Source organism: Solenopsis invicta, chromosome 5 (genome assembly GCF_016802725.1).
Source record: "Solenopsis invicta isolate M01_SB chromosome 5, UNIL_Sinv_3.0, whole genome shotgun sequence".
In the NCBI taxonomy this organism is placed as follows: Eukaryota; Metazoa; Arthropoda; class Insecta; order Hymenoptera; family Formicidae; genus Solenopsis; species Solenopsis invicta.
In genome coordinates, this window is record NC_052668.1 from 24,486,623 (window position 1) to 24,506,315 (window position 19,693).

At 37.1% G+C, this 19,693-nt stretch overlaps 1 protein-coding gene across 7 annotated transcripts in view; it reads right to left on the bottom strand.

Annotated features, from left to right (window-relative positions):
- LOC105195362 (transient receptor potential-gamma protein) overlaps window positions 1–19,693 on the bottom strand; it is a 97,919-nt gene that overhangs the window by 51,672 nt on the left and 26,554 nt on the right. For all 7 annotated transcript variants that reach the window (XM_026131028.2, XM_026131027.2, XM_039449922.1 and 4 more), the window contains one exon: window positions 1,591–1,633. The gene's annotated coding sequence lies outside the window, so the exon portion shown is untranslated. The remainder of the gene's footprint in view (window positions 1–1,590; window positions 1,634–19,693) is intronic.

Genomic DNA, 19,693 nt, shown 5'->3' on the forward strand with positions numbered 1-19,693 from the left:
TTATCTGGTATAAAATTATTTATTTTTAAACTCAGAAAATTTTTTTTATCTCGAGAAAATGACTTAAAATTAATACATTTATTTGAATATAAAAAATTATTTTTCTTTTTAGTGCACGAAGCGCGGTAATTATCTTCGAATTACATCGTCGCAGTATGGAATTCTCCCGAATTCTAATGAGAACCAGGCAGAGCGGAAGAGAGGTTTTAATAAACGCGCGCGAACACATAAGCACGCGAGACGCTGAACGAGATTTCCCGCTGAGATATTTCCGCCGATATTTCTTCGTCGATCTTGAAAGTAATTCAGACGCTCGATACCGCTCCATAAATATTTTCGTAAGACGTTATTTTCCCCGCCCGCCCGTCCGCGCGCGGATGATCGTTCATTGTGATCAACGATGTGTGCGAAACATACGATGCGGCGCGTTTAAACTTTCCTGGCTACCGGGAATAAGAATGTTGAACTTCCGATGCGCGATAGCGACGATTTATCACCCGCCGAATCTCTTACGGCCGCGCCGTACCGAAAGTATCGAGGATTTTTACCATCGTACGCATTCCCATCGAAATTTGTCGCTCGCTGCATGCCAAACGCCAAATTTATGGAGATTGAGCCTGCCGGTTAATGCCGCAATAATTCCTGAATATGCATGTCTCGTGCCGCTTTAATTCTCATGCGGCTGGCTATTGGCAATATGTAAACTCGGTGGGCGATACTTTTAAATTACACTAAGTACATTTGACGCAGAAAAGCCCCATCGCTTCTTGTTACTACTTTGACAAGTAACCGATGGCACGTATCCCCCGTTTACATATTCGCTGTGTTTGTTACAGATCTTTTGCTACATATTATTTTAACTGTTTTAAATATATCGTGAACACTTTTATAATCATATTTTTTTTTAATCGTCTTCTCGCTAGACTATTTTTTTTTTCATTGCTAATTTTATTGTCAGTCGATGCAAATAAATTTGACGTAATTTTGTTTAACCCTACGTGGTCCAATGTTTCTTCCGCTGCTTGCCTAGTACAACAGCTATTGATATCTGATAGTGCTTTTCAAAAGTTTTTCGTAGAAATAAAAATAATTGAAAACTAAAAGCTTCGAGTAAAAATCTGAGTAAAAATAGTTTTTTACTCAGAGAGAGAGATACGTATCTTTTGACATTTAACGTTGTATTATTATTCTAGAATTCAGTTTTTTGAATTCTAGAACAAAAATTCTAGAACAAAAATCTAAAAAGAAATTCTGGTACATTTCCAACCTTTCAGAATACAATTTCACAATTGTGTAACACAATTTGAAATGTTTTTAACTTTTTCTTGCACGCGTCCCAATTTGAGAATAATTCAAAATTGAAAATTCGCCTGAGTTTCAAATCCCCGGTTGAGCCACAAAGGATCCAAGGGTTAATTCCGTGGTAACAAAAGTTCGCAAAATTGCAGCGAGATAAAATCTTTAGAGTGAGCTTAAAGTAATAAGAATAATTTTACAAACTCGGAAAAAAAGAGAAAGCAGAAAAAAAGGTTAATGGATAACAGAGTGAAACCAAGCGTAGCAAGCATTATTCATTCAACCTGTACTCACCGATCTCCGGTATGTTCCTGTCATGATCGCCCCCGGGTGAAAACTGAAACATAAAAATGTTTTATGGTCAGATACAATACTTTTATATTACAATAAAAAAGAAAGTTACACACAAGACGGAAAAATGTTAGCAGACTAACCGTGGAAAAAAACTGAAACCTTAAACTAAATAAGATTGTATCACTTAACCATGCACATTATAATTTGCTTCAGACTTAACGGTCTCCCTCCCTTAAATAATTATTAAATTATCATAAACTTGTTATAACGTCATTTGCGGCGGCCTCGGCCTATCCTATTATCAATTCCATTATCGCAAGTCGATATTTGCGAGCTCCTAAGATTACCTATAAAAATTACTTCTCGCTTCCGCCAAATGAAGTTTGTTCGGGATAACGGAGATCTCTGAGACGGCGGAATAACGCGCGGTTGAAGGGAGTGCTGCTTTTCAGTCGACAACAGTGGAACCCGGCGAAAGAAACTTCTTGCGATGACGCGAAAGGATCGCCGGTAAAATATGACATCGCTGTTTTTCCCGGAATCTAGCAAATGCTGTTACTTCTGCTTCCCTATCCGGCGAACACGACAACAAACGGATCCATACGTTACGTCAACTCGCTCGCTTTGTAACTTTCATGGAAGACTTTCGCTTTACCAGAACGTGCGGCGTGCTCGGCAGACGAAGTTCCTTCGCCCATTGAAATCAGCCGAGAAAAACCGCGGCACTCTATATCCCGCTTACGAGTTGGAAAATTTATAAAATTGTAAAAAAAATTGGAATAGCTTAAGGTGACGATGAACCGATGGTCGAGCAATATCGATTATTCGGCGAAATTCTTTATGCATTATAAGACAAGTTAAATAAGATCAATTAAGTCGTAAGAAATATTGTTATATAAAATTCTGAAAGTTGTAAAAATTCTAAAATAATTCAATTACTTCGCAACAAGTAATTTTCTATAGTTTAATGAGATACGCCAGATTTCTTGGAAGCAAAGTAACAATATAAGTGCCGCGGGCGCATTTCAACCTTGTTAGTATTGTCTTCGTTATTATTAATATTCAAACATCTACCGTGTCATATACAAGATGGAAAATTACATTGCAAGTCAGTATTTCACGCTGCTGCATGCTTGGCAGTGACAATTGAAAAGTTTACACGACGTGCAATTTGTTGGAGCGAATTGCGAGAAGTGCAGGGCGAATATGTCGGCGATTAAGCAAGACGTCCGGCGTCTTGCAGCTGGCGGTTCCGACAATTAAATTATGCGACGACGACATCGCGAAATATGCACGACTGTCTTGAGGTGAGCTCATAGAAAAGAAATGAGGCGTATAAAAAAGGGAAGATCCAGCTCTTCGCGGCTCTTTTTGCAGTTTCTCGGCTTTCGCAGGGCGCCTTACCCCGCGGCTTCCGCGACACATAAACCGGGTTTATTCGAGAAATCGTGACTTTCCCGGGGAATAGAAACCGGCAAAAAGATATCCCGCGGTCGTCTCTCTCTCGTCGAACGCGAGAGTCAGACAAGGAGAAAGAGAGTGAGAGAGAGAGACCTGGTAATTCTCCTCCGCGCTTGCGAGAGAAACCTCTCGAGGGAAGACTCTTCCTCCTAAAGCTACCTAGCTAAGGCTAACCTTCCGGGCTTGGCAAATCGATAGACCCTCCCCGCCCTCTCAGTTTCCTGCGATTCTCCCCGATTTAGGGCTCGAGACCATCTTCGCGTTCGTGTCGATCGAGAACCCAATAATGTCTCATGTCGGAGACTGATTAAAGGTATGATTGCCGTCACCTCGCTACATCGTATTACATTTTCCGCATTAACAGGTGCCTAATGTTAGCGACTTAATATATTAGCGCTTGTCACTTAAATTATTATTAAGTTTACAACCATTATTTCTATATTCTCTTTGTCATAAAAGATCTAAAACTTTAATTATTATCTTCATTAAACGAAAAATCTTTTTAAGTTATCGGAAAAAGTTTACACCTTTTTTGCACTTGATATTCTTTTAAATAAATAATTAAATATTTAAAAAAATGTAATTAATTCACTGCTGTATTATATTAATATCACAAAGTTGCCTCGTGTTTCCTAGACAAAAAAAATCTTTTGACAGTCCGTTTTTACTGATTCATGTATTGTTTTAGTAAACAAGAAGCGATATACCGGTTCCCTTCACGATCAGTTACTATTTTGCATTCACGCGATCGGAAACGTCCGCGAGAATAAGTTTGAAAGCCGTTTTGTACGCGCGATAGGGCGAGGGGATGGCAGGGAGGAAAGAAGAAACGAGTACACTCGTTGCCAATTTCATTTTGTCCTTTGTGCAGTTAATCGGACGATTAATCACTACGCGCGCGCGCGCGCGCGTGTACGCGGAAGGATTTACCAATCTGACATATAGGTCATGCACACGGGGAGAATCGCCCGCGTGAACCTGTATCTCTCACCTCCCTGTCGTGAGGTGCGTTGATCTCTCGAGATGAAAATGGAGCGACATCGCCGCGATTTATTTCCGCGTCGATTCGACGCGCTGGGGAGACTGCGCGAACATTTCATGCAGACCTCCGTCCAAATGGCAGGTCCTTTCTACTCATAAGTGCCGCACTTTCGGAACACAGCCGTGCCAGAGGATTGATGGAAGCTCGCGCCATCGCTGACTGTCCGCAAAAAAAATCCCTGGGCTTTACGTGAAATTGATAAATACGAGAAATCTGCGGAGAGATGGGGAAAAGGGAAAGGGATTTTCATGATCCGAAACGCGCGACACAACTCAATTCTGTACACTTTGATAAACTTCTCGCTACGGATTTATCAAGCTACTCTACAAGGGTTTTCGTTTGCATAACGTTTCGTGATGTCATGCATACACGGAATGAATACCGTAAACAAAATGTTTCGTAAAGTTCCGAAAAGCATCGAAATGCAGCAGCGTGTTTCATTTAAGCTTACTTTGACTTTGTTTGCTGTTTAACGGCAATGTAGAGTCACAAAGTTATTTAAGATTAATGGTCCCCCGCAAAATAAAATGCTTATGGACGACAACATATATTTTACATCTATCATTGTTTAATTTTAAAAAAAAGTTTTTTTCGGATAAAATTGTATTCTAACACTGTCTATAAAAATCCAGTCGCTATTGATTATTACGAGCGATAAGTAACGATAAGTAAATAATCTCCTTTAATATGATTATCGAGGAAAACTCTGCACTTAATAAATAATGCGACAGGATTAGAGGAAAGTCGCCAATACCGAACGTAAGTCCCTGAAGCGACATACTCTCATTTCTCGGAAACTGATGAACATTGTACTCTATTAGTACTGATGAAAACATGATCTGCTTGTGCTGTATTTAAAAAAGAAAAAACCCATAGTTCATACATTTTTTTGTATATAAAATTTACAATGTTTTATTTAAATTATTTAATTCAAATTATTTTTCGTCTTCTTTTTTTAAATATGATCAACAAACAAAGTAGTCAAGTGACCTTTTTCTAGAGATGAAGTTGAAGAAGATATAGCAAATTATCTTTCTCTCTCTCTCTTACTCAACAGACATAACATCGAGGAAAGTTTACGCATAATTTCAAGCGAAGCAATGACGAACAAACATTATCACACACATTCTTAAGACAAACTGTCGTTATACTTTTGCAGATTGAGGGGAACTTCTCCCTTTTATGCCGTTATCTACCAGCGGCCGTGAAAGCAGCGATCAACGTGAGCCACGTGGACTGCATGAGTTCCACAATGTTTGCCAGCTCGTTGAATTTATCTCAATTCCATTAGTCTCCTATATTTAGATGGGCGGAGACCGACGCTTTGCAGCATTTACCGTCTCACGGGCGCAACCCTTCCCCTTTCGGACGTTAACAAAATCGCGACGTGATCAAAACCTTGATGTAATTTTAACCCGTTTGTTTACTCCGCGTAATTTTCGGCTCAAAATAGTCAAAGATTTATCCGCGCTTGCGAGCGATTTACTTTCCTCGGTAACGATCGAATCTAGTCGAGAATATTTATCCAGCGAAAAGTTAATTGCAAAAAAAATACTGCTCCGATCTGGTGATCCCCGCGGATCCTGGTACGTACGACGAATACAAATAATATTTTTTTATTTTATATTTATGCACAAAAAATTTCAATATACCTCGTACCTCGTTTATGTTTAATTAAATATTCCCGATATTTCGCAATTGGAAGATTCAGGAATATTGAACGGGCAACGGGGCCATGCATCAAAGAAACCGGGATTTAATATCTTTAAATCAGTGCTTATTAAACTTGCACTTGGCTCGAAATTAAATACGCCGTAATGAAATTCGGCGAGCATCAAAGCACATAAAAAAAAGCGAGAAAATTTCGACGTTGCGCTTAAAATATAGTCGCATGTTAATAACGCGAGAGTCGCACGGATAAACGCGGCGGGATAAAAATAGACAGAAAATTGCAAGGGTCTCTCATGCATTTGCGAAGACCATCGAGAGCTCCCCTCGCGTTTATCTTCTATATTCTATCGATGGCTGCAAGCAAAATTGTTCTCTCTCGCAAAGTGACGTTCTATAGCGTTGGCTGCCTTATCGCTTCTTATCCGTCAGCCTGGCACGAAGCAAGGGGGTAACGTCGATAACGCGGACAAAGAATGCGCGCGAACGCGAGATAAAAATGAGTGCGACGGCGCAGAATTCGACTTCCTACGATTTCCTCGTACGACCACCGGAAAGTTTGCGTATAACGATAAGCGTGTGTGACGGGAGGGTGGGAGGGAGGGAAGGAGGGAGGAAAGTTCGAGATGCGACGGGGGTGGCGTTCGCTTCGTCATTACGACGGGACTAAAGGGGAAAACGCGATTAAATCGCACGGTAACGCGGTCGGCATTGATTAAAGCGACGACGAGCCGTCAGAGGGAAGCCTTGAGCTTCCGCGTAAACGCCTACTTCTCGTCTGATTTACATGCGAATGTAAATCTCGATCGCGAAATCCGAAAATAGATCCGTGACTTCGCAGCTTTCGTAGGAAGCGATTATAGCCGGAACCGCCTATGACTCGATATACCGCGTCGACAAATCAATCGAAGCCACTACGATTGTTCGATCGCCTTCGCTCGTCGATATTTGTAACCGACGGCCGACCATATTTGGCTGTGAATTTGGGACAATTCCGTAATTGCCTGGGACGATTACATGTTACATGCTATTGTAACCAAAGATTGAAACCGCCGCAATTGCGGTGAATACAAATCTACGATAGATGCATGAAAACGAGCTGTACGCTTGTTTCTGACAAAATGGAAATTTGAGAAAATATTTCAAGACGTGCACATTCTCCTAACGTTACACTTTTCTATGGAATTAATTTATTTTTCCCTTATAAATAGAACTCAGCACGCACAGCAAAATACGAATATACGGGAGAGTTGCAAAATGCGTTCCATTTTTATTACTTTTTATTTTCAACGTGTGGTACTGATTTAGACTGAAATAAACGTTGCAAAATTATAGATATTTGATGCTTCAAATACTTATCATTGCAATATTTAAACTTTCACCAACAACAAGTTAATTTATTCTAAGTTTTATAGCCTAAATCTCTGTGGATCTCTTATTATTGTATCGTGTTTAAAAGTATTAAATTGATTAAACATGTAAAGAATCATTAATATTTATTAATTTTTATTTTTAATATTTATTAATTATTTACTAAAATTATTTTATTAATGATCAAAAAAAAGATTAAATATTCAACAAGTAATAAATAACTATAATTAGATTAAGATATCAAAATAAAAACTGACTTGAATTTATTTTTACAATTAATATATTTTTATTAATACTAATTTTTAGTGTTACTATTACCGCTTTTCAATCTTACATTAATATTACTTATTATAATAAAATTTATGTTGATTTAAGGATTTTAATAAAAATATTGAATTAATCTTTATAATAATTGCAAATATGTGTACACAATGCATGTAAAATAGTTTATAATAAATGTTTTTTTATCAAAATGTAAGATAAAATTGTATGATTACATTATTATCAACTAAATAAATTGATAAAAATCAACATCTAAACTAGGGTAAAACTGGAGTTAAAAGTAACAGGGGAAGCTGTAACATTTATAAAAGAATGCTGCAAACAAGATAAAAATATAAGAAAAGGATAGAAATTCGTAATAATCGCTATAATAAACTTTTATTTTTTTTACGCTTTTATATCTTGTTCATATTTTTTTATATAAATATTATAATTTACCAATGTTACTTTTAACCTCAATCTCTTCCACCTGATTTTTTAAATGGTTTTAGCACAAAATTTTGAGTTTTGTCTATCTTATTCATTTATTTTATATTTTTGTCGCTCAATGTTGCTTTTAAGTAAAACTATGATTAAGTACGATTTAAGTGATCGCGGTACGAATTCAGCAACATTCCATTAATTCTGTAATTATCCAGCAAACAAGTTCCATAACATAATATCTTAATAACTCTCTAACGTCAATGACCAAAGGAGAACGGAAAAGTAAATAGGTATGTGTACCCAATGGCCATATTGACCAAATTATGACCAAAAAAAATGACGTAAATTTGATCAGTATAACGTCAAATTGGTATTATATTGACATTTCTGTTCTTCTTGGGAAAACATTATTAAAATTTCATTTGATGTTTGCTGGGTAAATTCGCTTATATATTATGCCGTTTTTTGTACAGAACGCTGAAAAGTATCGAAACCTTTAAATATGTCGAAAACAAAGGATTTGAATTAAAATAAAAATTTCACAACTTTGAGGGAATACAATTCACAATTAAACAAAAGAAAGCACTTTTTCTTCACTTCATATAAACCTTTAGCAGAGAAAACTTTCGTGAGGATAAATGATGGCGTGCGTTAAGAACGAGGATCGGATATCCTGTCGTTCTTCGTCCCTTCCGGACGCTCTACTTTTTGCGTCGTATCGTTTGTTATCAAGCTGTCGATCCCGGTGGCAAGTGCCAAAGCGACGCGGGACTGCAGAGAAATTGATGAAACGTTACGGATAATTAAGAGTTCCGTTTTATGTTCAATACGCTCGAGTTTCCTTTCGCGGTTTCCGTTTCTATATCGAAACGGAGTAGGGAGACCAAAGTCTATTGGAAATAAAAGCTATAAAAGAATAGTCTTGAAATTTAAGGAAAAAACGATTTCTTCACCGAAAAAATTATTTTTTTAATTTCAACCAAAATTTCTGATATACACATTATGTTTGGCAATACAAAATATTTTACTTGCCCCAATCAAATTTAATGTAGACAAAGCAAAGTTCACAAATTGTTTAATTCAGCACAACCAAATTATTTGCTTAATATTTTTCATCAATTAAAAATTCATTATTATTGTTAAAATTGGCTGAGGCAGATTATTCTGTGACAGAAAAATAAAATTTGTTATTTTTAATTTAATCTTTTCTTTAAATCATTTATTTAATACTACTGGAAATAATAATTTGGAGTAAGATATGACTCTACAATGAAAAGAAGAAATCAAATTTTTTGGTTGGAATAATTAAATTTTTGGGTGAGCCTGTCAACCAAATTTAAATTTTGATTGACGACACAAAATTCTTTTTTTAGTGTTAACCAATTATTTAAGTTGTTTATACAGTTTCTTGTACAATGGTTCTTCAAGTTTAATATATTTTTGGTACAACAATATGCAAAATTTAATCTTAGAATGCGTTTATGTATTTATGCATTTCAGAATTATGTTTATAGTTTTAAGTACAGATACTTGAAATATATGTGTGAAAGAAATATATGCACAATCTTAAAAGAATGTTTGATAGTTTATTTTCATTGAACATTAACCTCAAAAAATTATTTCTCAAAAACGCAATTAATAAAAGACGTTTTCTTGATTTCCTTCTTCATATACCTGCATTTCACTGAAATAAAAAGAGATTCTTGTATATAATTGCAAGAATTCTGTTTGTATAAATATCATATTTAATTTTAAAATCATAATCTTGATTTATAATAATTATTATTATAATATTACATGAATATTAATCCCTATTTTTTGTTTTTCTAAAATTGTATTGAATTACTTTTGTAACTAAAAACATTTTGCATAAAAACAAACGTATTTTTATATAATATTGCTTTAACAAGTTGCATAATGCTCGATTGACAGGAGATGCTTCGTATTTCACAAAACTGAAGCTTTTGAAAAATTTCATGTAATAATCCAGTATTATATCTGTGTATTTGTATTTCAATGTACATATAATAATAAAATTTATTAACGCAAAACACTGACTTGTCATCTGCATTGATCATTGAAATCCGTCGCAGATTGAACTATATTTGAGACTTTATGTCAGCATAAAAATATCGTTCTTTGTTTACGACGGATTTCGAATTCACTTGCCGTCGGTATCGATTTGCGAGCGCGTATGCGACCGAGGACGCGAGTTTACGCAGGTGAAAAAGTTACCAGACGCGGGCGCGAAAAACCGCGGTAGTGAGATATTCGTCACAGCTGTCGGTCGTTTTCCGAGATTTGCTGCGAATCTGTTGGTGCAGTATGTCGGTGTGACACGTACCAGCAGTCTGCAAATATCGAAAGCATATCCTCCGAGGTATTGCCACCCCCTCACCCCCCTCCATCACTCGACCCTTATTTCTGCAGCTTCCGAGACGGCGACGCCGAGAGCTCTTCAGAAATGGAGGCTTTTACGACTCTTACGAGCGCGGAAATTCGAAGGGACATTCGTCGAGACGGAGGAAAACATGATCCCCTTGCAAACTTTGATCCACGACCACGCTATTTTCGTTCCAAGCCATCACGATAGCTCTCTCACTCGAAACGAAGTTTACATGTAATTTTGTTTAATTTTTTTTTGTATCTCATTCTGTCCTGTTTTCTGTCACTCTGCATCTTCTTCAATCGTGACTAAATACTTTTACTTTATAAATAAACTGCCACTCTTTTTCTTTTCCTGTTCTCTAAATATAAAATTTTACATTGATTATTGTACAAAGGAGAAAGGTCAATAAAGCTGCTTTTGTGCCCTCTGATTGTCGTTGAACTTTTTATAGTATACGATGATTATTAGGAATGTGAAAAAAATAATCAATTATTAGATAAGAAAAAATTGATCACGTCACGTTATCGGTTTAATGAGACCTGCCTGTCTCATTGGACTTAGCGTCTAACCGGTCAATCAACTGGATTTAGCTACGATTTTTGCGCAGGTCGCGGGTTGACAAAAGCACCCCAGAAAGTGCGTCTCCTTTAAGCGACTTGTCTGCCGTGCGACTATGGTTTATAAAATACAAGTGTCGTACGAATTGTGGTTAAAAAGTTTAATCGACGTTAGACGCGCGTTAAACGTGATTCGGGAGACAGGACACATTCGCAACGACCTCACTATCGATCCCGTATGCAGCGCGTCCGAATTACTAAATCGTTATTTCGCGAATCGCGTAACAAGCAATGCCTCTTGCACGTGCCACGAAGAAGATGCTTGCAGAAATATAAAATAATTTGTTAAAAGTGGAAATTCTTTGATTTTTCATGTATAATTCATATTTTTTTCAGCTTTTTGTGTACTGAGAAAAAAAATGACTACATTTTAATAAATATTTATTCAATTAGTACTAATGAAATACTTAATAAATGTATAAATACGTATTTATTTAGTAGAAAAACTACTAATTTAATTTAAGTTTTATTTTTTCTACTACAATGAATATTTGTGTACTGTAATTGGAGCAAACTGTGTCGCCTGATAATAGTATTGAAATGCTTGATCGTAATCATCCTGAAATAATTTTACTTAGCCAAGAGCGATAACAATGTTGTATTGACATAAATAATATTAATTGCTATTTTATAGTTTACTTGAACGTGAAATATTTTGGCCAGTTCGTAGCAACTTTCCGTCCACGTGGCTTCGTTTTCCGTGTTTTCCGTGAAACGCATGCAGCGCTAATACACTGTTAAACCCCTCAATATACGCGATCTCCGCGATGACAACCGTTCACGAAGTAAGCGCTGAATGAGAACCAATCAACACATCGGAAAAGCGGCGACAATAAACTTCGAAAAATCGAGTATTGACGCAATGCACTTTTCCAGATAGGAAACAAATTCATTTTTGCACTATGAGCTATATTCACCTTCATCTTGGGGACGATGTAGTTTAAAATGATCTTGATGTAATGGCAGCGCAATATGATAAACGAAAATATTTCATTAGTTCACTTAATTATTAATCATGAAAATGGCTCACGTGCCACAGTATACTCAGAGTAATAATTTATTGCTTATGGATTTATTGAGTTTCTTCTTAATCTAATGATCACTTTTGACATTCCTAATTATCATACAACAAAACAAAAATATTTAATGGAAATTGGCAGGGGGCAGCTTTATTGACTCTCCTCCTTTTATTTCGTATATTTGATTCGGACTATACGTCATTCCAAGATGATCGTAAAAATTCGATAATGAATCTATTGTGAAAAGCTCAAAGAAAAGCTCACACACAAACCCGAATTGAATCTAATTATCTTATTCATTTCTTACGGCGCTCTTTTCGCCAAGTAGATAATAGAAGAACTTCTCTCGTTCCCTTTTCGAAACGACGATTGATGATCGCGTTGAAATAAATGCAGCGTATACGAATGACTCCAGCGAAGTAAATGTGACGTGCTATTAGACGGAGAGGAGAAGAATGGCTCAAAAAAATAGATTCAAGAAGAAGCAATGTAATAGTCGATAATAGATTAATAATTACAATGCAAATTTCTCAAAATTGACTTGTAACGAAAATGCCGCGCCGCGCACAAACGAGAAATTAATTGCATTCGAATCCCAAACTATAAAATGTAATAAATATTCGATTATACCGGCGGCGCTCCGAATAATAAACGAATTAGAATAAATATCCGAGTAAAAAGGTCATCTCTTTTTTTTCCCCTTCGGACACGTCGAGAAGCTCGCGCGACGAATAGTCGTGATTGCGGCACGTATTAATAATCGTCCAGGAGCGAATGCAGCCTCCGGCTAGTCGTAGAAATGAAAAACCGCGTACAGGCTGATGGCAGGATGTTCCTGACGTGCGCGGGGAAGATTGGGGATTGTCCGCGGAAGTTAAACGAAACTGTTGGGGGAAATTGCAGTCCTAGGCAGAGAACGTCGCGTGCAACGAGTGCATCGTCATTTTTGCATCACAAACTCGTTGACCATTCATTGTATCGGACAATGGCATTCTCTCAGGAACCAACAATCGAATTGTAAATCTAAAGTAGAGAGAACTCGTAGGTAACAACGCCAGTGTATAATGGAATCGTTCCTCTCTCTCTCTCTCTTTTCCTTTCTGAAAGATCTCGAAATAAAATTGTTGATAAAAGATCATGTCTCCGGAGGAGACGATCTTTTCTAAAAGAAATTTCAACTGCAGCGCACGGTTTCGCTAAAATCAATTTAAAATATTGTTGCTTTCCAGTTTCGCGTGACTCTGCAATCAGAGAGAATTCCATTTATTTTTTCGCCCGTCCGATATACAGAAGAAAATATACATCGCAAAACGCGAGAGAGAGAGAGAGAGAAAGAAAGAGAGGAAAAAAGAAAGCCTTACGCGGGGAAGAGTAAACTCATTCGCGACGACGGCGCACGACTGCACCATTGACAGGAGACAACGGAAGCGACGCAACAACGACGTTTTTCATCCGGACTCGTACGGATCGAAAGGAACAATGCAGCGACGGGACGTGACTTCCGCGTGGAGGAATGCCATGTGCGCGGCGTATTCACCGCCATAAATCACACATTACCGAAACGAGCGGTCCGGTATGGTAGGGCCGATAGAGGCGGAGAGAAACGAGAACAAACGGCGTCATACAGTCGCCCTGATATTTACCACTAACAGCAGCAGCAGCAACAGCAGCAGCAGCGTGACGTCCGGATGTTCGAACATGGCACTTGTCCCGGTGATTCACGTAATCAATCAACCGTACGCTCGCCTTCAGAGACGCGCCTATGCGAAATGGAAAATGAAAATCCATCGCGCGCGTCCCGAATGCAGGCGGCAAATTATCGACCCGACCAATTTCCGGTCTCTGAAAATTAATGGTCTTGTTTTTGCGCGAGTAGTACGAACGCTTCGCGGTCCGGCCTCGTTGCGAGAGTGGAGATACGAGGTATTTCTGAACACTTCCGGTTGGCCTTTCGGCGCGCGGGATCCCGCCGCAAGCGTATTTCGATGTTGCGCGGCGACGCGCATTGAAAATTTTATACCGCAAAAATAGCGATGATCTCGCGCGAACTCTCTGAAAATTTGTTTCATCGCGACGTCGACAAGTGAGAAATTCCGCGCGCGATTCTGAGATGAAACGACGTTTCACCGCACGCGTGTTCGCGGCGATAAAGTAAGAATAACATATAAGATAACGTTTGATACGCATGCATTTGCGCGCACAGAAACCTTCCTCTTTCTCTCTCTTCGCTGCGATAAGATGGATTTTACTGCGCGAACCTGCGTGATATTGATTCCCCAAGCCATGAACGTAAATTACCCCTGATAGGATTCGCCGCGCGTCTCCGTCGCTCGTTTCTTGCAGGTTCTAATCGCGGCGCGGCTTTTTATAGTCGCAATTTATACGCGCGCAGTAGGTAGTAGGTCGCGAAGCTCGGATTATCTCCGTAGATTACTCCCGCTTCATTTTCTCGGACTGAAAGTCCGTACTTATTCCCGGTTCGTTCGAAAGTTGTTAAATCGTAACGTACCGAATGCGGAAGATGCGAAATTGCGTAAAGGTACATAACGTAACATTTATGAGTGGTTTAAGTTTATTTCCTTCGGGACGCTTAATTTCCGCTTTAACGATTCTCTCAACGCAGCTCTTTCTCTCTCTCTCTTTCTCTTTCTATAAATAAACACATTTTAATAATACATCACATCCTCGCAATTTTATCATCGCAATTCTATCGCGTAATTCTGTCGCGTTTCGAGCGCCAAGGAGCGTAATTGAGCACAAAATAAGGCACTTGTACGCGTGTTGAACGATTTTCCGCGAGAGGGCCGCACGCTAAAGTTCAAAATCAAACAAACGGCCTGTAATTAAACGCTCGCGGGTGGTTGCGGTCGAATTTGCATATAATTGAGAATTAAAGCGTTTCGCGATAGAGATTGGGAAAGGTGGCGACGTGGAAACGATCTGGTCTCCTGTAACGTTCGCCAAAATTTTCGTCACGTTTTGTCAGCGTTTATCGCTGTCGACTTAAACCGCCGGTCGGTGGTAATGTATGCGTTCCTTTACCCTCGCGGTAATGTATGCGTACTTTCATTTTGCATTCCGCTGACGGTGCATGGCTTCTCTCGTTCCAGCCTTGATTTATTTAAAATTAATCACGTTCGCGTTTTCAGATATTAATCAAACCGCGAACCGCGTTATTCTCCAATATTTTCATTAAAACTTCGGTTCGCGCGCGATATTATCTAACAAGATAAAATAAATTGAGACATTTAGTAATGAAATAAACGTTAATAATGAAACGTTAATAATGAGATGGATTTTGACGTAGACTCGTTTCGTTACCACGCGGTTTTGCCGGAGGGCAGGGGAGGGGAGGGGGACGTTCTGCAATTATTCTTGCGCGGTGGCGTCTACTCGTAAATTATCGTCAATGCGACACCCGGTGGTAACACGAGCGAATACTATTGCGTCGATCTGCTTCGAGACATTTGCGAAATTGAATTTAGAGAAAAGCGAGACCGGCATAAACAAGTGAAACATCTGCGAATTTTACGCGACGTGAGGAAACATTTCATCAACACTTCTATTCATTAACACTGCTACTATAAACACGACAGTCTTACAAGCTTGCATTTGGAACATGTTTATAAAGGTGTTAGCTTTATCGTTATTTTATTTTTATTGTTCATTAGACGTAAACATAAAGGTAAAATAACAGAAAAGTGCGCTAATATCTTTGTAAGCACTTTATAAATACGGGTCATAATCTCGACACAATAGTACAATGAAATATTTACAATGATAATTACAATGAAATATCATTGCGCATGTTTCATTGTAAATATTATTACTAAAATGAAATATTAATGGAATATTAATTAATCGTTGTTTAATTAAATCATGTTAAACTAATTTTATTTACCCTTCCCTCCTTTTAATAATTCGCAATATAAAAGAGGCTCTCCAGCCTAAAAAATTGAACGGGAGGCACACGATTTGCAACAGAGCATTTATTCGTTCAGTAATTGGTAACGCTTGGGAGCCAAATACAATACGTGGAATAAATTTAGCGTAAGAAGTAAGAAGTAAGTGTCAAGATAAGTACTTCTGGTGTAGAGAGCTGGAGTATGGACCTAAACGAATAAATTATTTTTATCTCTTACTCCAACTCCACCCTTTACGCTATATATTGTAAACGGCCCCTTACAGAGCAAGAGCTCGATGATACAATTTCACATAAAATTTTCACGTTTTATGTATGTACAATCTTTCTTCTATCAATGTAATTCAATACGAATTCTTATCAGTACTGACAGAAGAAAGATTAAGAAACTAATAAAGATATTAAAATGTCAAAGAAAAGATGTAAAAACCGACTTATCATCGATAAACAATTAAAGAAAAAAAATACATCAATGTGTTTTTAGTAAAAACAATACAAAAAAAAATAACTGAAAGTGGCCAAGAAAATGATTTATTTTCCGTGACGTCGATTAATTGATCCAGAGATTATATTACGTCACATGAATCGTGATACTGATTTACATTTACAAAATATCGAAGAAGAAAGTCGTTAAGGATCGTTTAGGATCATATTTTGCAATAAGATGCCATTATTATACGACCCGTAATTGTGACTGTCACTTTACGAACGCTTTTATTATCAAGCGACACCGCAACGTTTTTTTTTTACTAGTGTTGTGTCATATTTAAAGAGAGTTGAATAATTCATGAACATTTCATGCTCTTATGCGAAAATAGTACAATAAAACTCAATTTTTTTAATTGCAAAATGTTTTTTATGCTCCATTTCACACGAATAGAGTTTTTCATATTTTTTTACATTCTGTTTACGATATTATTAAAAACCGTCATTCTCATAAAATTTTTACAAACTGGAGGCCCTCCTTAATACCGCGAATTATCAAACAAAAGTAGCAAGTATAAACAAAATTAGCTTAACATAGGATAATTTAATTAAGAATTTTTAAAAAATTATGTAAAGAAAAGCATACGGTCAAAAAATTCGAAAAGTTTAAGAACATTCGTATACTAAATTATAAACTCATTCTCAAAATCTGAGATCAAATTCTTATATTATGTGAAATAACTGAAGAACTTCCTTAACACCTCCTTTTTCCGTTCCAACTATTTTACTTACCTGTGTGAAAAACTTTCAGAAAAAACTAGTGTGTTTATTGAACCTTGGATTATAGGATTTAGCAATCATGCATTTAGAAATCATCTTTCAGTCGACGAAAATTCGCTTAACATTGAAAACGTTAAATTCTTATCAGACTCTTACGCTTAACATCTGTGGATTAATTAAACGGGCAAAGCTACACGCGAAAATTGAAATATATCAGCTGTTCACACCGCTAGGTTCAATTTTACAGCTTGACGCGCACGGTCGTAAAATTTTGCGTTACGCGCACCATGACGGGAATCGAGAGGTTTCACTGCGAATCAAATCCCATATTAAAACGATATACATACGTGCGGCTTGCGTATATCGTGGCGAGCGGCTACGTGAGGGAAAAGACGAAACACTCCGACTATTTATACATGCGATCGTGGATTGGTCGGTTTTAGAGGTCGGCGAATTAGCAGTAAAGCTGGTATCAAAATATCGATGTCAGCTGTAATACGCGAAAAGCTCGCGGTATCGCTCGCGGTGGCATATGAAATGACTCTTTCGGTGGTCCATATCGTGCTGTATCCGGCATCGATCTAGACATTTGATACTCGATATGTAAAATAAAAAAAAGAAAGAAAAAATGTATGTAACGTTTCAGGCAAATCGTACGGACGAGCCTGACAATTTTGTGGCAAAAATAATTTACACAATTGCACGCATTATACAATTACATGCGAAGTTTATTCACGAATTAATTAATTCCGCTTTTTACCGTCGCGCAGCGAGCTTTCATTCTGCCTTTCGCGTCGTAAATGAATTTATCGCGTTAAAATGCTCCAAACAATATTGTGAAAAACAGCGGCGGACGCGTGGGAGAGCGTATTAATTGTCGGCGATTTAGCGTCGTCATTCGAGCGTTCATTTGCGACGTCGAGCTTTACGGCCGTGTTTCGTAAATCGTATTAAAGTGCCCTGGTACGTCGATGCAGGGGTTTTTAATCGGATTCCCCGACAAAAATCAGATTAATGATGGTTCTCTGTAGGCATTGAAAATTGTTCAAGAATGCTGAAAATTCCGGACTCCGTATTGCGCAACGCCAGCTGCTCGTCATTTCGCAAGCAAAGCAAAGCTTTCATGCGAAACCATACTCCGAGGAGAAAAAGTATAAATAATTTCGTGTAATCATCGATTTTATCATTATTTCATGCATATATGTATGTAAACGAGCTCCGCGTTGTGTAGCACGTTTAACAAATGAGAGGTAAAAGAGAGAGAAAGAGAATTTAAATTTTTAATGTTAACCCGACAAACTTTTACCGAAAAAATATTACTTTCAATAGTATAACTCTAAGTTTGGTTAAAATATATCATTCGTCCTCAGAAGCTCCCATATGGAAGCTTCCGTAAAGTGGCACCAAAAAAAAAAGAAAAAAAGTAAACGCGAACATTGCGAATATTGCGACCGCGTATACGGTATTACACTTCCCGGGCCGATTTATCAAAGGGAGGTGGAAAGTACGAACAAAGTTAACTTCCCGGATCGCGGGGAGAATTCCTCGTCGCAGCGTCTTCACGCCATCCCCGAGGCTTCGCGTCCAACTTTTTCGCGTCCAACTTTTCCCGCCGTAGTTACGTGCCATCCGCGGATGCAGCTGCGACTGTCGCGAAATCTCGCGCCGCGCGATCTCCTTGCTTTTAATATTCACGGTGCAACTTGACATCACGCGAATTACAATTTGTTAAGAGCTCGAGGAGTTTCTTACGTGTAATTATGAGAAATGCGTCTGAATGTTTTTTGTTATTTGATTCCGTAATAATGTCGCTTTCTTAAAAGTAATTGTACGTCTTTATTAAAGTGTTCATTAAATAATATTATGTATGTAACAAAGCTCGATCGAGGACAATGTCTTTCTCTAATCCGAAAATCGAAACTATTTTATTGGATTTTACGTTGGTCTTCAAGCTTTTTTGGTATACATTTGTTAAATTTCTTCTAATATAATAAATCATTCCATATTAAATTTATAATCTGTAAAAATAAATTTATAGAATTATTCAAAACAATTCGGAGCTTCATGAATTTTATATTATCAATGCGCTTATGAGCATTACCATACCTCAAAGAAAATTTTTTTCGAGTCAAAAAATATTTATTTAAATAAAAAAAAGTGCATTGCTATATAATTAGAGAAAAGATTCTTTAATTCAAAGAAATTTTTTAATTGTTTTTTTGAAATAAAAATTGAAGAAATAGTTTAGCTATGCAAAGCAAATTTTTTTTAAATGAAAAAAATATATTTTTAGAATTAGGACTATCAAATTATTTTTTACATTTTTGTCAGTATTTTTTTAAATTAAAAAATTATTTGTTTAAATTAAACAAATAATTCGAGTAAATAACTTATTTTAAAAAAATTAATAAACTATCATTTTTTTAAATAAAATAAATTCTTTTTGCTCAAAAGTAATTTCATTCCAATTAAAAAAAAAATCAAATTAAAAAACAATTTCATCAATTTAAACATAATTTTTTCGTGTACGTATGTGTATATATAAAATATACGATGATTATCGTTATACCGAGTGGCAAAATTGTATTAAATAGCTAAAAATCAATAGCGTAAGTAATATAGCTTTTTAGTTTCTGTAGTACGATTTTAAAACGCAGCTCTGGTGGTTAGCGAAAAACTTTCTTAAAGTGTTGTTTTAAACTT